Raw genomic sequence first — 20,982 nt, 5'->3', positions numbered from 1 at the left:
GTTTTCAATCATGATAAATAAAGTTGTATCAACCTTCCCTCTTCTAAAACCCTTTTCTATTAAAAACTTGCTCAAACGTTCATACCAAGCTCTTGGAGCTTGTTTAAGACCATAAAGAGCTTTCTTGAGTTTAAAAACATGATTAGGATTTTCATAATCCTCAAAACCGGGAGGTTGTTCAACATATACTTCTTCTTGAATGAAACTATTAAGAAAGGCACTCTTAACATCCATTTGATAAAGTTTGAAGTTATAAGAGGATGCAAAAGCAAGTAACATCCTAATAGCTTCTAATCTAGCTACGGGAGCATAAGTTTCGTCATAATCAATGCCTTCCTCTTGATTATAACCTTTAGCTACCAATCTAGCTTTGTTTCTAACAATTGTACCATTTTCATCGAGTTTATTTCTAAAAACCCATTTTGTTCCTACAATTGTTTGATTACTTGGTTTAGGCACCAATTCCCAAACGTCATTTCGTTTGAATTGGTTAAGCTCCTCTTGCATTGCCATAGCCCAATGTTCATCATCAATTGCGGACTCAATGGTAGATGGTTCAATTTGAGAAACAAAAGCACTATATGCAAATAAATTTCTAAAAGTGGATCGAGTTGTTACCCCTTTCGAAACATCACCAATGACGTTGTCTAGAGGATGATCCTTTGAAGTACGCCAGTCCTTTGGAAGTGCATTTATTTGTGCTTGTGATGGTTCAATTTCTTCAACTTGAACACTATCCTTTGTTGAGCTTGTAGAGGCTTCATTTAAATCTTTTTCTTTGTCTTCACCATTCAAATTTAGTGAATCAAAGTTTTCTACATTTTCATCAAAATCTTTTCTAGCACAACAACGGTTAGTTTCATCAAAAGCGACATGAATACTTTCTTCCATAGTCATGATGCGTTTATTATATACTCTAAAAGCTTTGCTAGTTAAAGAGTAGCCTAAGAAGATTCCTTCATCAGCCTTAGCATCAAATTTGCCTAAGTTATCTTTTCCATTATTTAGAATAAAGCATTTACAGCGAAAGACGTGAAGGTGGGAAATATTTGGCTTTCTTCCTTTGTACAATTTGTACGGTGTTTTCTTAAGAATAGGTCGAATGATAATCCTATTCATAACATAACACGCGGTACTAACCGCATCCGCCCAAAAGTACTTAGGAATATTAGCCTCATTGAGCATAGTTCTCGCCATTTCTTCTAAATGACGATTTTTCCTTTCAACCACACCATTTTGTTGTGGTGTTCTAGGAGAGGAAAAATTATGCTCAATGCCATTTTCTTCACAAAAAGTTTCAAAAAGATTGTTTTCAAATTCTCCACCATGATCACTTCTAATAGATGATATATGCAAATTCTTTTCATTTTGAATAACTTTGGCTAATCTTTTGAATGCTCGAAATGCATCACTCTTGTTTGCTAGGAACAAGGTCCATGTAAATCGAGAGTAATCATCAACAATAACTAAAGCATAGTAATTGCCACCAAAGCTCATAGTCCTAGAAGGACCAAATAAATCCATGTGCAAAAGTTGTAATGGCCTTGTTGTTGAAACAATGTTTTTGGATTTAAAAGAGGCCTTTACTTGTTTTCCCTTTTGACATGCGTCGCAAAAGACGTCTTTTTCAAAACGTAGCTTTGGTAAGCCAATTACTAACTCTTTAGAGACCAACTTGCTAAGATGGTCCATGTTAGCATGAGCTACTCTACGATGCCATAACCAAGTTTCATCATTTTTACTAACAAGGCATTTCACATCATTTGAGGAAACTTCATCTAGATTAATCATGTATACATTGTCAACACGGTGCCCAATTAGCACAATTTCATTAGTGTCTTGCCTTTTTATCAAACAACATTTTGAATCAAAGGTGACTAAGTTTCCTTTGTCACAAAGTTGGCTAACACTAATGAGATTATGTTTGAGACCTTTGACAAGTATAACATTATCTATGGAGGTAGAAGAATTTTTACCAACTTTTCCAACGCCGATTACTTTGCCGGTGTTGTTGTCTCCATAGATCATGTTTCCTCCGTTTGTAGGCTCTATTGTGGTGAACTTTGATTCATCGCCGGTCATGTGTTTGGAGCATCCACTATCAACATACCAATTTGTATCCTTAGCTCCAACACGTACCTACAAAACAATTAAAATTGGGATTTAGGTACCCAAGTGAATTTGGGTCCCTGATGGTTAGTATGAGCATAATGCCCATAAGGTGCCCATCTCGTATCTTGACTACGAAAGTTTATATGTTTAATTCTAGTAAAGTATACGGGTGCTATATGACCTACTTTATTACAATAATGACATATGACATTTGGATTATGCATCCTATGCATGTTTCTAAATGGTTGCCTAGGTTGTTTTCTAAATGCAACATCTTTTGATCTATATGCATTGTGATTATAATTTCTAAATGAAGCATGTTGAGGAGGATGTTTAAAGGCTTCATTCCTTTTAGGCATGCTTGCCTTTTGGGCTTGCGGTTGCCTAATAGGAGTTTTAGTATTTTTAAATTTTCCTTTTTCAAAACCTAAACCTTCCTTATTATGAACATGCTTTTGGTTTTTCAACATTTTATCTAAGTTCTTTGAAGATTCATTGAACTTAGCTAAAGTGTTCTTAAGATTTGTAATTTCATTTTCATGCATTTTACAAGATTTGTATGGATCACTACTTGTGCTACACTTATCTTTTCCAAGATTGATATTCTCGTTTTTCAACATCTTATTTTGTTTTAAAAGATCCATATTCTTTTTCTTTAGGAGAGAATAATCTTGGGTAAGTTTTGTGTACACCTCAAGTAAGGCATCATATTCATCTTGTAAATTAAAAGAAGTGGAGTTGTCATCACTAACCTTTTCTTCGCTTGCCATTAAGCAAAGATTTGCAACCTCGTCGTCATCGGAGTCGGATTCATCCTCGTTCTCCCATGATATGTATGCTTTCTCCTTCTTCTTAAATTTCTTGTTTTTGTCCTCCTTTTGAAGTTTTGGACAATTGGGTTTAATGTGTCCAACTTCTCCACACTCATAGCATTTTGGTACCTTTGTTTTGCTCTTGAAGTTTTTCTTCATTGCAAACTTATTGAATCTTTTTAATAAGAGTGCAAATTCTTCATCTCCTTCTTCTTCATTATCATCACTCTCTTCTTGTAGTGATGTTGTTTTAAGGGCGAGACTTTTCTTCTTGCTTTCTTCACCTTTTTGTCTATTTAGCATAGTCATTTCATAGGTGAGAAGATTACCTCGTAGTTGATCAAATGTAAGTTGATCATAGAGCCTTCCTTCCACAATGGCGTTCACTTTGGAGTTCCATTTTGGTGTAAGGCTTGTAAGCACCTTGGTCACAATTTGTTTATCATTGTATTTTGTGCCAAGCATGCTTAGGTTGTTGAAGATCTTGGAGAGTCTTTCAAGAGCTTCTTCAATGCTCTCTTCATCTTTCATTTTAAAATTTTCCCATTCATGAACCAACATAAATACCTTTGATTCTTTAACGTGGTCGGTTCCTTCGTAAGTGATTTGGAGTTTATCCCAAATCTCTTTAGCGGTTTCACATGTAGAGATCTTCATATAATCATGCTCGTTAAGTGCACAATGAATGAAGTTGATGGCTTTATCATTCATTGCCACTTTCTTCCAATCATCGTCACTATATTCATCTTCTCCTTTCGGTACTTGCTTTGAGACGGAGACTTCTCCTTCTTTAGCGCTTGTTGTCTTTGTTGGAATGTGATTTCCATTCTCAATCACTTTCCAAATTCTCACATCTTGAGAACGGATCCAAATTCTCATCTTATTTTTCCAATAAGAGTAATTTGTTCCGCTAAAAAGAGGAGGTCTAGCGGTTGAGTTACCTTCACTAGTGTTGTTGTTGTTAAAGCTTGTGCTTGCCATGATCTTTTCCCTTAAACGGTTAAGTCTTTCAAAGGGTTAAGCTCTGATGCCACTTGTAGAACCTATGCACAATTACTCAAGAGGGGGGGTGAATTGAGTATTGCAACAACAATGAATCTTTTTGCGAAAGTTAAAGACAATATACAAAAGTGTTATTGTACTAGTATTTTTCCAAGAGCTTAACTCAATTGCTAAGCATTTATAAGGAGCTTTTACTTTCCAATAGACACCAACTCAAATAAATTGATCAAGCTTTTCACCAATCGGACTTAAGCTATTCCTTAAGTACTTACGAAGCTACTTTTCGATCACAATTTATTTGCTCAAAGGTAAAAGACAATAATATTGAAGAGATGAGTTTGGAGAGATGCAAACGCTATTTAGAGTGGTTCGGCACAATCCTTGTCCTACGTCCACTTTCTTTCTCAATCGCTATTGAGAAGTTCCACTATTGCCAAGCTTCAAGGTGCTCGCGCAAAACCTTTTACAATCCGAGTCCTTAGTTTCTAACACCTCACGGTATATGATCACCACTCGTATACTAACCCACTCCACTTAGAGATACCTTCTCTAAGATTTGCCTTGAGTACTTAGTATACTTCTTTGGTATCCTCACCGACTATAGTGTTTATAACTCTTGACTCAACCTTGGAGATCACACTCCAATTTACAAAGTGTACAAGAAAACAATTCTCAAAGAATTGTTGAGACGAAATGAGTACTCTCTAGAAGAGTGTATGATTACAAGTTTAGCACTATTGAACCAATTGATATTGCTCTCTCAAATTGTGTATTATAATACCTTAAAAAAAATGTGTAGAATGAAAGAATATGAACAAGATAGTTTGCAAATACTCAAGTATTTGAAATAAGGCTTCAATCCATCTATTTATAGACTCCCCAAACCTTAGAAACGTTGGGGAGTTAATGGGATGGAGCCTTTTTGTCAAAACTAGCCGTTTTTTATGTTTTTGAATCATTTGCATCGATGCATAACACTTTGCATCGATGCAAATGTGTCTTTGAAGCTGAAATTTGAATTTTTAGCTAGGTTGCATCGATGCAAACATCTTTGCATCGATGCAACAAGTCGTCGCATGCTTTGCATCGATGCAAGATGAGTGTGCATCGATGCAAACCTTAAAGAATGGCTTAAAATCACTTCAAAATACTTAGGATTGATCTCAAACTTTGTTGGAGTCAATTCCTATGCTTTTGTACCTTTGAAAACAAGTTTTTAAACCATTTGGCTAGCATCGAATTGCAAGATGTGCATCAAAACATTTTGTGAGTGTGTGTTGAGAGATTTAGCAATTGGTTCTTAACAAGAAGTTACCTAAGTCCTAAGACACTATACTTGTCTTCAAATGTTGTGGACTTGAGTTTCTTGTTGTTGTTGTGTTGCTTTCAACTCTTCATTCCTCAACGTTGAATGTTGGTTGATCTTTCAACATGCTTGTTCATTCAAGTTGTTTGTTGGTTTGTCTTTCATGTCGTTTGTTGGTTTGTCATTCATCAAAACCTACGAATACAAACTTCGCATACAAGCAACATGATTTACAATTTTAAGATCAAAGAACATAAATTTCGAAAAGTTTGAAAAAGAAAAACACTAAAAGACACCAAATTTAAAAGATTTTGAAATCAAACAAAGAAAACTAACAAAAAAAGTTCGAACACAAAGAAAGAAAACAAGAACAATTTTTAAAGACTCAAGACAAGAAACAGAAACCAAAGGAACACCAAACTTAAAATTTTGACATAAAACTCAAACAAAAGAAAAATTGACTAAAGATGAAAATTTTTGAAAACGGTTTTTCAAAAAGAAACAAAGAAACACAAAAATAAAAATAGTAAAAAGTACCTGATCTAAGGAGCAAGACAACCATTAGTTTGTCAATCTCGAACAATCCCCGGTAATGGTACCAAAAACTTGGTGCGTGAGAATGAAACTCGCACAACTGAACCGGCAAGTGCACCGGGTCGTCCAAGTAATACCTCAGGTGAGTGAGTGTCGAATCCCACGAGGATTGTTGGATTGAGCAATCAGTGGTTATCCTGCAGATCATAGTCAGGCAAATAGAAAGTTGATTGTTGTTGTTATAGGCACATAAACAAAACAATAACAAAAGCAATAAAGAATTGATGTAGAAGCAATAGTAAGAAAATAGTTAAGGCCTCGGAGATGCTTGTTCTTTGGGATTAATACTTCTTAATGGCTACTTTAACGATGAGTGATTCATTCAATGGCAAGGCTGTAAGTGATTAAGCCAGGGATAGTGGTCATTAATCTCTTCGGATCTAAACCAAACGCCCAGGGGTCAGTCAATCGGGATGAGGGTGAAGCACACATAATTCAATCTCTGATGATCCTACTCAAAATGTCACAGACAAGGTCGAATCTTCCGAATTGGAGAATGAAGCTCTAAGATTGCCACAATGACCTCAATTACCCATGATTTATGAGATTTGATGTCACATATCCCAATTAGCTCAAATAACTTGTTGGAACCTGTGATATACTCTCAAGCTGTAGCTCAATACTATCTGGGTCAGGACTCGTAAGGAACTCATATAGAACAAGGGGGCATACTTTCGTTCCACCCCAGATTCATAAAGATGAAGAGCGAAAATACATCATAGAATGAAATCAAATATATATTGAAGTAGAAAAGTAATGATATTAATCCATAGGAATGAATAGAGCTCCTATCCTTAACCTAGGAGGTTTAGACGCTCATATTTTACAAAAGAGAAAATAGAAATAAGTTCTGAGAGGCTGAAGATCCTAAACATGGGTGATCTTCGCCTATATATACTAATCTAATAATTAAAAATTACAAAAATGAAATAAACTAAGCAGAAAGGTGCGAAAATCCACTTTTGGGCCCACTTGGTGAGTGTTTGGGCTAAGCTAGCATTTAGCTTGGAAGAGTGGGCATTGAACGCGCACTAGGGGGTTTCCACGCTACCTTGATGCTCCCTTGGTGGTGTTGAACGTTAGTCTTGGGTGTTCAACGCTGGCCTTGGTCCTTCTGGGGCGTTGAATGCTAGAAAGGGGGTAAGTTGGGTGTTTAACACCCATTTTGGGCAGTCATTTCTTAAGAAAAGTATAGACTATTACATATTGCTGAAAAGTCCTAGAAGTTAGCTTTCGAACGCCATTGAGAGCGCATCAATTGAACCTCTGTACGTCCAGAAATCCTCGTTTGAATGCATAGAGGTCAGGATTTGACAGCATCTATACTCCTTTCTTTGCCTTTGAATTAGTCTTTGCCAAAACCTGCCAAATTCACTCAAACTCACCTAAAAATATAAGAAAAATACAAAATCTCAAAGTATCATCCAAAATATGAATTTTGCCCTAAAACCTACTAAAACATTATAAAACTTAATAAATATGCTAAAAACACTAAGAAAATAGTGCCAAAAAAGGTCTAAAATATTCGCTCATCACCTTACACTCATTAATAGAATATGTTCTTAAAAATTTTTCATTGTGGGTGTTATGCCTTATTTACACCATATAATCTGCTAAGCTTTCATACAAATTAGATTTATGTGTATTTTTAGACTATTCCCCTTATCATAAGGTTATAAATGCTTGAATTTACAAGAAAAATTATGTATTAGCAGACATGTTTTATTTGATGAGCAATTATTTTCCTACAATTCTATATTTTTGACTAACTGTGCAACACCTACTAAGAACTCTACCGTTTCATCAATACTACATGTGCCTTTTATATCCTCACCAACAAACAATACTTCGAGTGATTCCTCACTAGCATTATTTTCACACTCATCTAGTCACCAATCACCTTTGCAACCTAAAAGACATAGCTCTCAACCTATCTCTACACCTAACTCTACCTTAGATAACTCTAGCACACCATCACAAACTAAACCCTTTCCCATACTAATTTTTGGTATTGAAATACATCATTCAACTTTAGAATCCACCACCAACATCAATACTTATCCTATGGCAACTCGGTCCAAGACAGGATCTCTCAAATCAAAAGTTCTTCAGTCAAGTATCAAACTAGCTCTAAACTTAGTTAATAAAGTACCTATATCAGCTAAACAAGCTCTCACCACAACTCACTGAACAAAGGCAATTGAAGAAGAACTTGCAACCTTGCATCAAAATCGAACCTAGACTATGTTTGATTAGCAATGTGATTGGATGTCGTTGGTCTTTGTAATAAAAAAACACCCTGATGGAACCATTCTCAAGTACAAAGCCAGATTGGTGGCTAAAGGATTTCACTAAAGAGAAGGTATTGATTATGACCAGGTCTTCTCACTAGTAATTAAACCAGTTACAATCAAAATTATTCTCACCATTACTATTACAAAATTATGGCTAATTCACCATTTAACTTAAACAATGAATTTTCAATGGTGAGCTTTAAAAGATAATATATATGCAATAACCACCAGCCTTTCCTCAAGGATCCTTAACTCAGGTTTTTAAACTCAATAAGCCCATTTACGGCTTAAAGCAAGCTCCAAGTGGTTGATTCACCAAATTGGCATCGATTCTATCTCAATTTGGCTTCAAAAATACAAGGTCAGATCCATCTATATTCACTCGAATTACTATAGCTTCATCTACCTATGACTTAGTGTATATTGATGACATTTTAGTTACCTCAAATGATAATTCTGAAATCACTACTTTAATAAATCAGTTACATTCTATTTTTGCACTAAAAACTTAGGAGAATTTAATTACTTTTTTGGATAAAAGCTACTAAAACAGTGTCAGGCTCATATATCTTATCGCAACTAAATTCATCGAGGACTTATTAACTCGAGCTCACATGCAAGAAGTTCATCCCATGCTAACTGCTATGATTACAACTACTAAGCTCTCTATCCATGGCAGTGATACTTATGAGAATCCTACAAATTATTGTTCCATTGTAGGGGTTCTACAATATGCAACTTTGACACAACCAGAATTACTACATGATGTGAATAAAGTAACATAGTATATGAACAATCCTTTGTTATCCCATTGAAAGTGTGTCAAATGTATACTTTGATATTTAGCTGCTACTAGGGATCAAGGAACCTTATTTCAATCTGCACTAATTTAAAATTGTTTGCCTTTGCAGATTTAGCTTGGGAGTCAAATTTAGATGACAGAAGATCTATTACTGGCTTTTGCATCTCTTTGGAAACCAACCTTGTCTCATGGACAAGTAAAAAACAACACACTATAAGAAAATCAAATGTAGAAGCTAAATTTAGGAGTATTGTAACAGCTGAAGTAGATCTCAAATAGATTCTAAACATCTTTCTAATTTGGAAATCAAATACTTGAATACACTGATCTAGGTTAGTTTAGAGTTTGTTTCTAGAGAGAGAAGCTCTCTCTTCTCTCTAGAATTAGGTTAGGGGTAGATTAGAATTTCTTAGATCTAGGTTAAATTCATGCTTTGATTTACTTTTTCTTTTCAATTCCTTGTTCTTCTACCTTTGCTTTCTCTAGTTTAGCATTTAATTATCGTAATTCTTCACTTTGTTGATGCACTCTTGTTTCTTCTATTTTTCTCTTCAATGCAATTTATGTTTCATGTTTCTTTAAAGTTGATTTGATTTGTTGTTGTTTAGTTCCTCATAATTGGATAGTTATAGATTTTATATCTCTTGCAATCTTATTTTACTTTTCTTATATGCCTTCCAAGTGTTTGACAAAATGCTTGGAAGGATGTTAGAGTAGATTTTTGTGTTCTTGGCTTGGATGGTAACTTAGGTAAACTTGAGTTGCTAATGTCCAAGTGTTGATAATTGGTGTCCATTAACTCTAGCTTCCCCTAAATTAATTAGTGAGAAAGTTAGGACTTATGGATTAGGATTGGTGTAGCTCATTTGACTTTCCTTCACTTGTTTGAGGATGACTTAATGAGATTAATCCTTGCAATTATCATATTGTGGTTAGTGACAAGGATATAGATCCTTGAGCATCATTCCTTGCCAAGACATTTTTACATTTGAGTTTCATTTACTTTCTTGCCATTTACTCTTCATGTTTCTTATCTCAAAACCCCAAACACACAATACCATAACCAATAGCAAGAATACTTCCCTGCAATTTCTTTGAGAGACGACCCGAGGTTTAAATACTTCGGTTATTTTTATTGGGATTTGTTACTTGTGACAAACAATTTTTTTTGCATGAGAGGATTATTTATTGGTTCAGAAACTATACTTGCAACGAGATTTCATTTGTGAAATTCTTTACCGAAAAAAATCCGTTCATCAAAATGGCGCCGTTGCTGGAGAATTGCAAATGTGCACTTGTTATTGGTTATTGTATATATGTGAATATTGTGAATATGTTTGCCTTTTGCTTCTTTGTTAGTCTTTGGTAGTTGTAGGAGTTTGTTCTCTTTATTTGTTACTAGTCTTTGTTTTTATCTTCTCTTGCTATCATGAATTCTCATTTTGGCTATGAGTTTGGTTCAAATTATGCTGTAGGAAATGGAAGCTTCAATGAGGATATGCATTAAGGATGGAACAATCAAAGGTGGGAGGAGCCTTAACCTTGTGGACAACCTTCTTGGCAACAACCTCCTCCGGTTTCTGATAGGTATAATTCTACTCCTAATGCATATGAATCCAATAGCTATGATGGACCTCCTTGTAGTTACCAACAAGCCCCACCATATGCTTATGAACCTCATCTTCAACATAACCCTCAACCATACTCATAAGCCCCTTTTCACCAAACACCTTCATATGACCCTAATCCTTACACACCATACCAACAACCATCTGAGCCATATGAATAACCACCATTCCAACCTCAAAACCTACAAGAACCACCCCCTCCATACTATTACCAAGATGAACCACCTCCAATGTATGCAAATTTTCAATCACAAGATGAATTCTACTTTCCACCATAACCCTCCATTGAAGAACATTCATGTCCATCGATCCAAGAGCAAGATGATCTCACTTATGCGTGCAAGTTGGAGCAAGAATCAAGAGATCGCCTCAAGAAAACAATGGACAGGCTTCAAGCAACCATCCGTCAAAAGATAGACTCATTGGATTCATGCCACAAGCAAAACATGTGCAAGGATGACTGTGGGGGAGCAATGATGCCAGGGCATTTTGGCCAGTTTCACTGACCTTTTCTTTATGGTTTTAGGATAGTTTCATGCACTTTCTTAGGAAATAAGCAAGTTTTAGGTAAATAATCACTTACATCTTGATTCAAGCAAACATTGTGAATTTTACATGATTGAGAATTATGCATGAATTAAATGACAAAATTGAATGATGCATGTCTCATAACTTGGATTAGAGCTTTGATGCACTTTATTGCTTGATTTCAGGACAAAGGAAGCAAGGAAGAACCACGTTAGTAGCCACGTTAGTCTAGCTAACGTGACCACTAACGTGGAATGGAGGCTAACTTGCAACGTTAATGAGAAAAGTGATCGCCATTAACGCCTTCGTGAGCCATCATAGCCCACGTTAGTTGCCACGTTAACTATGTTAACGTGGAAGAGAAGTAGAACTCCAATGTTAGTGGTAAAACTAAGTGCCACTAACGTTCCAAAGTGGCAGCTGGCCACGTTAAAAGTCACGTTAACTCAGTTAACGTGAACTCTAACGTGGATGAGGAAGATCAAGCCAACGTTAGTGACACTCACCTTTGTCACTAACGTTGGACTAAGCTCATATTGGCCACGTTAAGAGCCACGTTAACCTAGTTAACGTGGACTCTAACGTGGAGGGAGCAAGGAATCACCAACGTTAGTGACACTCACCTTTGTCACTAACGTTGGACTAAGCCACTTTGAGCCACGTTAGTTGCCACGTTAACTCAGTTAACGTGGAAGCTAACGTGGAGGAGAGAATGATGAGCCAACGTTAGTGACACCCACCTTTATCACTAATGTTAGGGATGGCTACCAATACCACGTTAGAGGCCACGTTAACGCAATTAACGTGAACTCTAACGTAGGAAAGGGGCATTTTGGAGTGTTAGTGACAAAGGTAAGTGTCACTAACGCTCTCGAGGCTAAAGTGTGCTCACGTTAAGAGCCACGTTAGTTATACTAACTTGAACTCTAACGTGAGAAAGGGGGGACTCTCAACGTTAATGAAAAAGTTAAACCCCAATAACGTGTGCGAAGGACCAATAGGCAATGTTAGTGGTCACGTTGGTGCCACTAACGTTGAAGTTAACGTGGACCATTCTTGGGTTAGGAACGTTAGTGAAAAAGGTGATTGTCACTAACGTTCTCGAACCCACACTTTCACTTAACGTTAACGCCACTAACGTCCTAAGCTAAAGTCCATGCCTACTTCACACTCTCTCTCTGCAAGTAAAGCTAAGCCCACTGAAGATGATAACTGCTTCAACTCAAAATCCAAAGGCACATATCCAAGACTTGAAGAAGCAACTAGAAGATCAGAAGAATAGTATAAATAGGGAGAACTTTGAACTAGAGGGGAGCTTTTTGGCACTATTAGAATTACTCTCTGTATTTTTTACTTTCTCTGCAACTTCTAATTTAACTTTTCAGAATGCATTCTCCATCTGTGTTTTCCATTCCCAGAGCTATGAACAACTAAACCCCTTTCATTGGGTTAGGGAGCTCTGTTGTAATTTGATGGATCAATAATAGTTTTCATTATTCTTCTTCTTTCTTTTCTCTTGATTTTACTAGAAGGCTTTCAATCTTCATCCAATTGAGTAGTTATCTTGGAAAAGAAGCTATTCATACTTGGATCTCTTCGGAACCTTGGAAGAGGAATGAAGAGATCATGCTAGAAATGCTTTCTCATGTTGGACCAAATTGGGGTTTGGATGGATATAGTGACATATAATCCTACCAACACTTTGATTTGGAAATACATGTGGTATAATCAGTGACCATACCTCATCTCTTCTCATGAGCAATTGGACCAAGGAATTGGCTATTGATCAAGATTTGAGAGAATTGAATTACCAAGGAATTGGAATTCAATCACTTAAGATTGCCAAGGAGATCAATGAATGCATTGATTGAGGAAGAGATGAAAATGAACTTGATCTGGAGGATGCAACATCTCCTAAGCCCAATGAACTCCTCATTTCTGATCTTACCCATTCTCTTTAATTTCGGCCCATTTACTTTTATGATCATCTTCCCCATTCCCATTTAAGATTCTGCAATTTACTTTCCGTCATCTATTTTCAGCGCTTTATTTCCAGCATTTACATTTTCTGCTATTTACTTTCCCGCCATTTAATTTCCTGCAACTCTCAAACAAAATTCTACTTAGCTCAACTAGAACATTCCTCCAATTAAAGTTGCTTGACCAATCAATCCCTGTGGGATTCGACCTCACTCTTTTGTGAGTTATTACTTGACGACAATTCGATATACTTGCCGAGAGGGATTTGTTAAGAGACAGGTTTTCGTGCATCAAGTTTGTGGCGCCGTTGCCGGGGATTGATTTTGTATCAACAATGATTAAATTGGTGGATAACTAGATTGAGCATTTTTCTTGATTTAATTTCATTTGAGTAATTTACTTTCAGTTTTAGCTATTTTCTCCCTTTCCCCCTACCAGTTTTCTTAGTTGTTTATAATTTATTTCACTAACCCACTAACTGTTTGATATATTGCATCACTCACACTAACAGCATTTCTAATAGGAACACTTTCTGCATCTATTTCCTTGCTTGTGCCTTGTTGGTTGTATGACAAGGAGAAGAAGCAGGGCTTCAACTTCCTTTGATTCTGAACCTGAGAGGACCTTCCTTAGATTAAGGAGGGAAGCAAGAGGAAAACGAGTAGTTGGTGCGGAGGAAGAGGAGGAATACTTTGATGAGAACATGGAGAACCATCATGAAGAAGAAGCTCACAACCATGGCAGAGAAGGTCTAGCAAATCATGCTGGGCAAGAAAGAAGAGTTCTAGGGTCCTACATCAATCCAAACCCAGGGAATTATGGAAGTAGCATCCAAAAGCCAACCATACATGCCAACAACTTTGAACTAAAGCCACAACTCATCACCCTTGTTTAGAACAACTGTTCATTCGGAGGAGGTGTCCAAGAAGACCCCAATCAACATCTAACCACATTCCTGAGAATATGTGATACTGTGAAGTCTAATGGTGTTCATCCTGACACCTATAGACTGCTCCTATTTCCCTTCTCACTCAAGTACAAAGCAGCTAAGTGGCTGGAGTCTTTCCCGAAGGAGAGTTTAACAACCTGGGAAGATGTGGTGAATAAATTCTTGGCAAGATTCTACCCTCCTCAACGAATAAACAGGCTGAGAGCTGAGGTACAAAACTTCAGGCAGCAAGATGGTGAGACTCTATATGAAGCATGGGAGAGGTTTAAGGACCTGACAAGAAGATGCCCGCCAGATATGTTCAATGAATGGGTGCAGTTGCATATTTTCTATGAAGGCCTTTCGTATGAATCAAAGAAGGCAGTAGGCCACTCATCCGAGGGATCTCTGAACAAGAAGAAGACCATTGAAGAAGCCATAGATGTCATTGAGACTGTAGCAGAGAATGACTACTTCTATGCTTCTGAAAGAAGCAACACTAGAGGAGTGATGGAGCTGAACAATGTGGATGCACTGCTAGCTCAAAACAAGCTTATTACTAAGCAGTTGGCTGACCTTACCAAAAAGATAGAGAGGAATCAAGTGGCAGCAATCACCACCTCAGCAGCAGCTCAAGAAGAAGTGAATGAAGAAGCAGAGGGTGATCAGAAATAAGCCAACTACATTGGAAATTCACCTAGGCAGCACCATGACCCATACTCCAAAACATATAATCCCGGTTGGAGGAACCACCTAAACTTTGGGTGGGGAAACCAATAGGATCAAGGCCAAGATCAGAGACGCCACAACCCCAACAACAATGTAGCTCACCAACACTCCACACAGAGGTCATATCAACACCCACCTAACAACACCTCTCAACATCCATACCAAAGTCAAAATGGCCCTTCTCATCTTTCCAGTCTCAACTCTCCATCATCTGAAGATAGACTCTCAAGGATTGAAATTCTACTTGAAGGCATATGCAAGGAGATCCAAGATAACAAGGTGTTCAAAGAGGAGGTGCGAGCCAATATCAAGAACCAGGGAGACACCATCAAGAGGCTGGAGTTTCAAGTGGGATACCTTTCTGAGAAGATCTCCAAACCAACTGATAGCTTCCCAAGTGACATAGAGAAAAATCTGAGAGGTGAAGCAAAGAAGGTCAGATGGGAAGATTGCAAGATGGTTACTATAAGTGATAAGAAGAATGAGGAAGAGCCGAACAAACCATTAGAACAACCTGAAGATACATCAGCAGGAAAGCAGGAAGAGAATCATCAAGAAACCACAATCACACAGAAGGAGCTGCTGAGACTCTATGCACCCTTTCCCCAAATACTCAATGATGGTGTAGAGAAGAGAATATACTCAAGGTTTCTTGACGTGTTTGCATCTCTCCATGTAAACATACCATTCATCAAGGCCCTCCAACAAATGCCCTCATACATTAAGTATATGAAGGAGCTGCTAACCAGGAAAAGCTCACTGGTGCACGAATTGTGAATCACACTTTTCACACTCGTACCACTAACCAGCAAGTGCACTTGGTCGTCCAAGTAATACCTTACGTGAGTAAGGGTCGAATCCCATGGAGATTGTTGGTTTGAAGCAATCTATGGTTATCTTGCAATTCTTAGTCAGGAAGTCAATTATATTTATCAGTTGGATTGCGAATAAACAAGAGAGCATGGATTAAAGGTTACTTGTTATGCAGTAATGGAGAATATGTTGGAGTTTTAGAGATGCTTTGTCTTCAGAATCTCTGCTTTCCTCTGTCTTCTGATTCACGCATGCACATCCTCCTATGGCAAGCTGTGTGTAGGTGGATCACCGTTGTCAATGGCTACCATCCATCCTTCCAGTGAAAAGGGTCCAGGTGCGCTGTCACCGCATGGCTAATCATCTGCAGGTTCTCAGTCGTACCGGAATAGGATTTACTATCCTTTTGCGTCTGTCACTACGCCCAGCACTCGCGAGTTTGAAGTTCGTCACAGCCATCCAATCCCAGAATCCTACTCGGAATACCACAGACAAGGTTTAGACTTTCTGGATTCTCATGAATGCCGCCATCAATCTAGCTTATACCACGGAGATTCTGATTAAGGAATCTAAGGGATATTCATTCAATCTGATGTAGAACGGAGGTGATTGTCAGACACACGTTCATGGAGTGAGGAAGGTGATGAGTGTCACTGATCATCACCTTCTCCATGGTTAGGCGCGAATTGATATCTTAGATAGGAACACGCATGTTTGAATCGAAAAGAGAAATACTTGCATTAAGTCATCGAGACACAGCAGAGCTCCTCACCCCCAACAATGGAGTTTAGAGACTCATGCCGTCAAAAGTTACAAAGTTCAGATCTAAAATGTCATGAGATGCAAAATGAATCTCTAAAAGTTGTTTAAATACTAAACTAGTAGCCTAGGTTTACAGAAAATGAGTAAACTATAACAGATAGTGCAGAAATCCACTTCTAGGGCCCACTTGGTGTGTGCTGGGGCTGAGACTAAAGCTTCTCATGTGCCTGGGGCTGTTTTGGGTGTTCAATGCCAGCTTTGGATCCTTTTCTGGCGTTGAACTCCAACTTGCAACTTGTTTCTGGCGCTGGACGCCAGAATTGGGCAGAGAGCTGGCGTTGAACGCCAGTTTACGACATCTATCCTTGAGCAAAGTATGGACTATTATATATTCATAGAAAGCCCTGGATGTCTACTTTCCAACTCAATTGGAAGCACGTCATTTGGAGTTCTGTAGCTCCAGAAAATCCATTTTGAGTGCAGGGAGGTCAGAATCCAACAGCATCAGCAGTCCTTTTTCAGCCTGAATAAGATTTTTGCTCAGCTCCCTCAATTTCTGCCAGAAAATACCTGAAATTATAAAAAAACACACAAACTCATAGTAAAGTCCAGAAATGTAGATTTTTCCTAGAAACTAATGAAAATAAACTTAAAACCAACTAAAACATACTAAAATCTATATGAAATTAACCCCAAAAAGCGTATAAAATATCCGCTCATCACAACACCAAACTTGAACTGTTGCTTGTCCTCAAGCAACTAGACAAATAAAATAGAAGACTAATAAGTCAAGAAGCAATAATATCTCAGAGTTTTTGAGTGAAGCTCAGATCCTAATTAGATGAGCGGGACTAGTAGCTTTATGCTTCCGAACAATTTTGGCATCTCACTTTATCCATTGAAGCTCAGAGTGATTGGCATCTATAGGAACTTAGAATTCAGATAGTGTTATTAATTCTCCTATTTCAGTATGATGATTCTTGAACACAGCTACTTTATGAGTCTTGGCCGTGGCCCTAAGCACTTTGTTTTCCAGTATTACCACCGAATACATAAATGCCACAGACACATAATTGGGTGAACCCTTTTTGATTGTGACTCAGCTTTGCTAAAGTCCCCAATTAGAGGTGTCCAGGGTTCTTAAGCACACTCTTCTTTTTGCTTTGGACCTTGACTTTAACCGCTCAGTCTCAAGTTTTCACTTGACACCTTCACGCCACAAGCACATGGCTAGGGACAGCTTGGTTTAGCCGCTTAGGCTAGGATTTTATTCCTTTAGGCCCTCCTATCCACTGATTCTCAAAGCCTTGGGATCCTTTCTATTACCCTTGCCTTTTGGTTTTAAGAGCTTTGGCTTTTTCTGCTTGCTTTTTCTTTCTCTCTCTCTCTCTCTTTTTTTTCTGCAAGCTTTGTTCTTTGCTGCTTTTTCTTGCTTCAAGAATCATTTTTTATGATTTTTCAGATTATCAATAACATGTCTCATGTTCATCATTCTTTCAAGAGCCAACATATTTAACAGTCTTAAACAACAAATTCAAAAGACATATGCACTGTTCAAGCATTCATTCAGAAGACAGAAAGCATTGCCACCACATGTTACTAATTAGAATTTTTCTTATTAAAAACTCGAATTTTATTGCCTCTTATTCAAAAGATCTACTATTTTATTCATGTTTGCTGATGATGAGAAAAATAGACTATAACTTAATTGGAGGTAAAATAAAAATAGACACTAATTACTACTATATGACTTCTAAGGTAAACTCCTATAACGACAACTATCACAGAGTTAAAGCAGAAATTGGAATTTAACAACCTTTGTTCTGGGAAGTGGATGTTCCTCGGATCTGTGGGGTGCTTGGTCCTTCAAGAGATAACTTCTGGCGCTTCAATTCCCTCAAGTCACGCCCTTGCTCTTCCTGTTCTTTAATTAAATAGCAGAGAATTTGACTTTGTTCCTTCTGTTCCTTTATTATTTGTTCCATAGCTTCTTGCATCTTGGTAACTGATGTTTCAAGATACTCCCAATATTCAGATTGAGGGATTTCTGGGAGAAATTCATGTGTTTTCTTCTTGATGGGGTCATCCTGTGCTTGTTATTTTTCCATTGATGCTTTGGTGATTGGTTTCTCAATTGAGTTATACTCAGTTATTCCCATCCTTACTCCAGCGTCCTTGCAGAGCAGAGAGATCAAGCTTGGGTAAGCCAACCTGGCCTCTTTAGAATTTTTATTAGCAATTTTGTAGAATTAAGTTGAAATTAGTTGATGAACTTCCACTTCATTTCCCATCATGATGCAATGGATCATCACTACTCTTTTAACAGTGACTTCAGAACGGTTGCTAGTGGGCAGCAGAGAATGCCCAATGAGGTCCAGCCATCCTCTGGCGACTGGTTTGAGATCTTCCCTCTTGAGTTGATTTGGGACACCCTTCGTGCTAGTGGTCCACCTTGCTCCAGGGATACATATATCCTCTAGAATCTTATCCAGGCCCTTGTCTGTTCTCATCATTCTCCTGTTGAAAGAGTCTGGATCATCTTTCAGCTGAGGTAGCTTTAAGATCTCTCTGATCTTGTCAGGGATGGTATGAACAATCTTTCCTCTGACCAAGGTCCGATAGTCATAGATAGCAGATCCAGATAGTCTTTGCCTGTCTGTATGCCATATATTAGCATAGAACTCCTGGACCATAATCCTTCCCACTTTCGTTTCAGGATTGGCTAGGATCTCCCAGTTCCTGATTCGAATTTGCTCCTGGATCTCCGGATATTCGTCTTCTTTCAGATCAAATCTGACTTCCGGGATCACTGATCTTAGACCCATTATTTTGTAATAATGGTCTGAATGTTCTTTAGTTAAGAACTTCCCTTGATTCCAAAGTGGTTTTGGAACACTCTCTTTCTTGCCTCTTGGAGTGGGTTATTTTCCTTTAGGAGCCATGATCTTAGTGATCACGGATAAGCACACCAAACTTAGAGGTTTGCTTGTCCTCAAGCAAAAGAAAAGAAAGGAGAGGGAGAGAAGGAGAGCTAGGTGCAATTGTGGATGGAAGGGGAGGGAGGCCGAACCCATATTTAAAGGGAGAGGGGGGTTTTCGAAAATAGGGGGAAAGATAAGATAGAAGATATGATTTTAAAAAAAAAAGTATGATAAGAAAAGATATAGTTTAAAATTGAAAAGATATGAAAGATATTTGAAAAAGATAAAATTGGATTTTTGAAAAAGATAGTATGGAGATTTGAAAAAGATATTGATTAGTTGAAAAGATTTTTGAATGAAAAGAGATAGATATGTTTTGAAAATTTTGAAAAAGAGTTGAATTGGATTGGAAAAAAGGATTTGTGCTTATGGATTAAGATACATTTAATATTTTTAAAGAAGGGTTTTTAGAAATTAGGGATTTTAGAAATCAGGGTTTATAACATGTTTATGCAAGAAATCATGAATTGAAACAGGAAAATTAAGATTAAAATGAAAAATATGAAGAAAAAATGAATTTACCTCCTCCCCACCATCTTGGCGTTTGAACGCCCAAACGCTGCATGTTTTGGGCGTTCAACGCCCAAATGCTGCTTCTCCTGGGTGTTCAACGCCCAGCTGCTGCTTATTTCTGGCGTTGAACGCCAGGAAGTCCTTTGTTACTGGGCGTTTTTTTGAACGCCCAGAACGCTGTAAATCTGGCGTTTAAACGCCCAGAAAGAGCTTCTTTCTGGCGTTCAACGCCTGGTGCACGAATTGTGAATCACACTTTTCACAACGCGTACCACTAACCAGCAAGTGCACTAGGTCGTCCAAGTAATACCTCACGTGAGTAAGGGTCGAATCCCACGGAGATTGTTGGTTTGAAGCAATCTATGGTTATCTTGTAAATCTTAGTCAGGAAGTCAATTATGTTTATCAGTTGAATTGCGAATAAACAATAGAGCATGGATTAAAGATTACTTGTTGTGCAGTAATGGAGAATATGTTGGAGTTTTGGAGATGCTTTGTCTTCTGAATCTCTGCTTTCCTCTGTCTTCTGATTCACGCACGCACGTCCTCCTATGGCAAGCTGTGTGTTGGTGGATCACCGCTGTCAATGGCTACCTTCCATCCTTCCAGTGAAAACTACGCTCACGCGCTCTGTCACAGCACGGCTAATCACCGGTTGGTTCTCGATCCGGTTGGAATAGGATTTACTATCCTTTTGCATCTGTCACTAACGCCCAGCCTTCAGGAGTTTGAAGCTCGTCACAGTCATTTAATCCTTGAATCCTACTCGGAATACCACAGACAAGGTTTAGACTTTCCGGATTCTCATGAATGCCGCCATCAGTTCTAGCTTATACCACGGAGATTCTGATTAAGAGATCTCAGAGATACTCATTCAATCGGATATATAGAACGGAGGTGGTTGTCAGGCACACGTTCATGGGTTGAGGGAGGTGATGAATGTCACTGATCATCACCTTCATCACAGTTAAGCGCGAATGAACATCTTAGATAGGAACAAGCGTGTTTGAATGGAAAACAGAAATACTTGCATTAATTCATCGAGACACAGCAGAGCTCCTCACCCCCAACAATGGGGTTTAGAGACTCATGCCGTCAGAGAATACAAAGTTTAGATCTGAAATGTCATGAGATACAAAATAAGTCTCTAAAAGTTGTTTTTATACTAAACTAGTAGCCTAGGTTTACAAAAAGTGAG

The 20,982-nt window shown here is 37.9% G+C and overlaps 1 non-coding gene across 1 annotated transcript; it reads right to left on the bottom strand.

The window, feature by feature from the left end:
• Window positions 1–14,202: 14,202 nt before the first annotated feature.
• On the bottom strand, window positions 14,203–14,309 carry LOC148548223 (small nucleolar RNA R71). The gene has a single exon (XR_015897095.1). It is a non-coding gene; the product is annotated as a small nucleolar RNA R71 (small nucleolar RNA).
• Between the last annotated feature and the right edge of the window lie 6,673 nt (window positions 14,310–20,982).

Source organism: Arachis ipaensis, chromosome B8 (genome assembly GCF_059453495.1).
Source record: "Arachis ipaensis isolate K30076 ecotype BB chromosome B8, ASM5945349v1, whole genome shotgun sequence".
NCBI classification, from domain to species: Eukaryota; Viridiplantae; Streptophyta; class Magnoliopsida; order Fabales; family Fabaceae; genus Arachis; species Arachis ipaensis.
The sequence above is the reverse complement of the archived record's forward strand: the minus strand, read 5'-3'. Positions and strand labels throughout refer to the sequence as shown.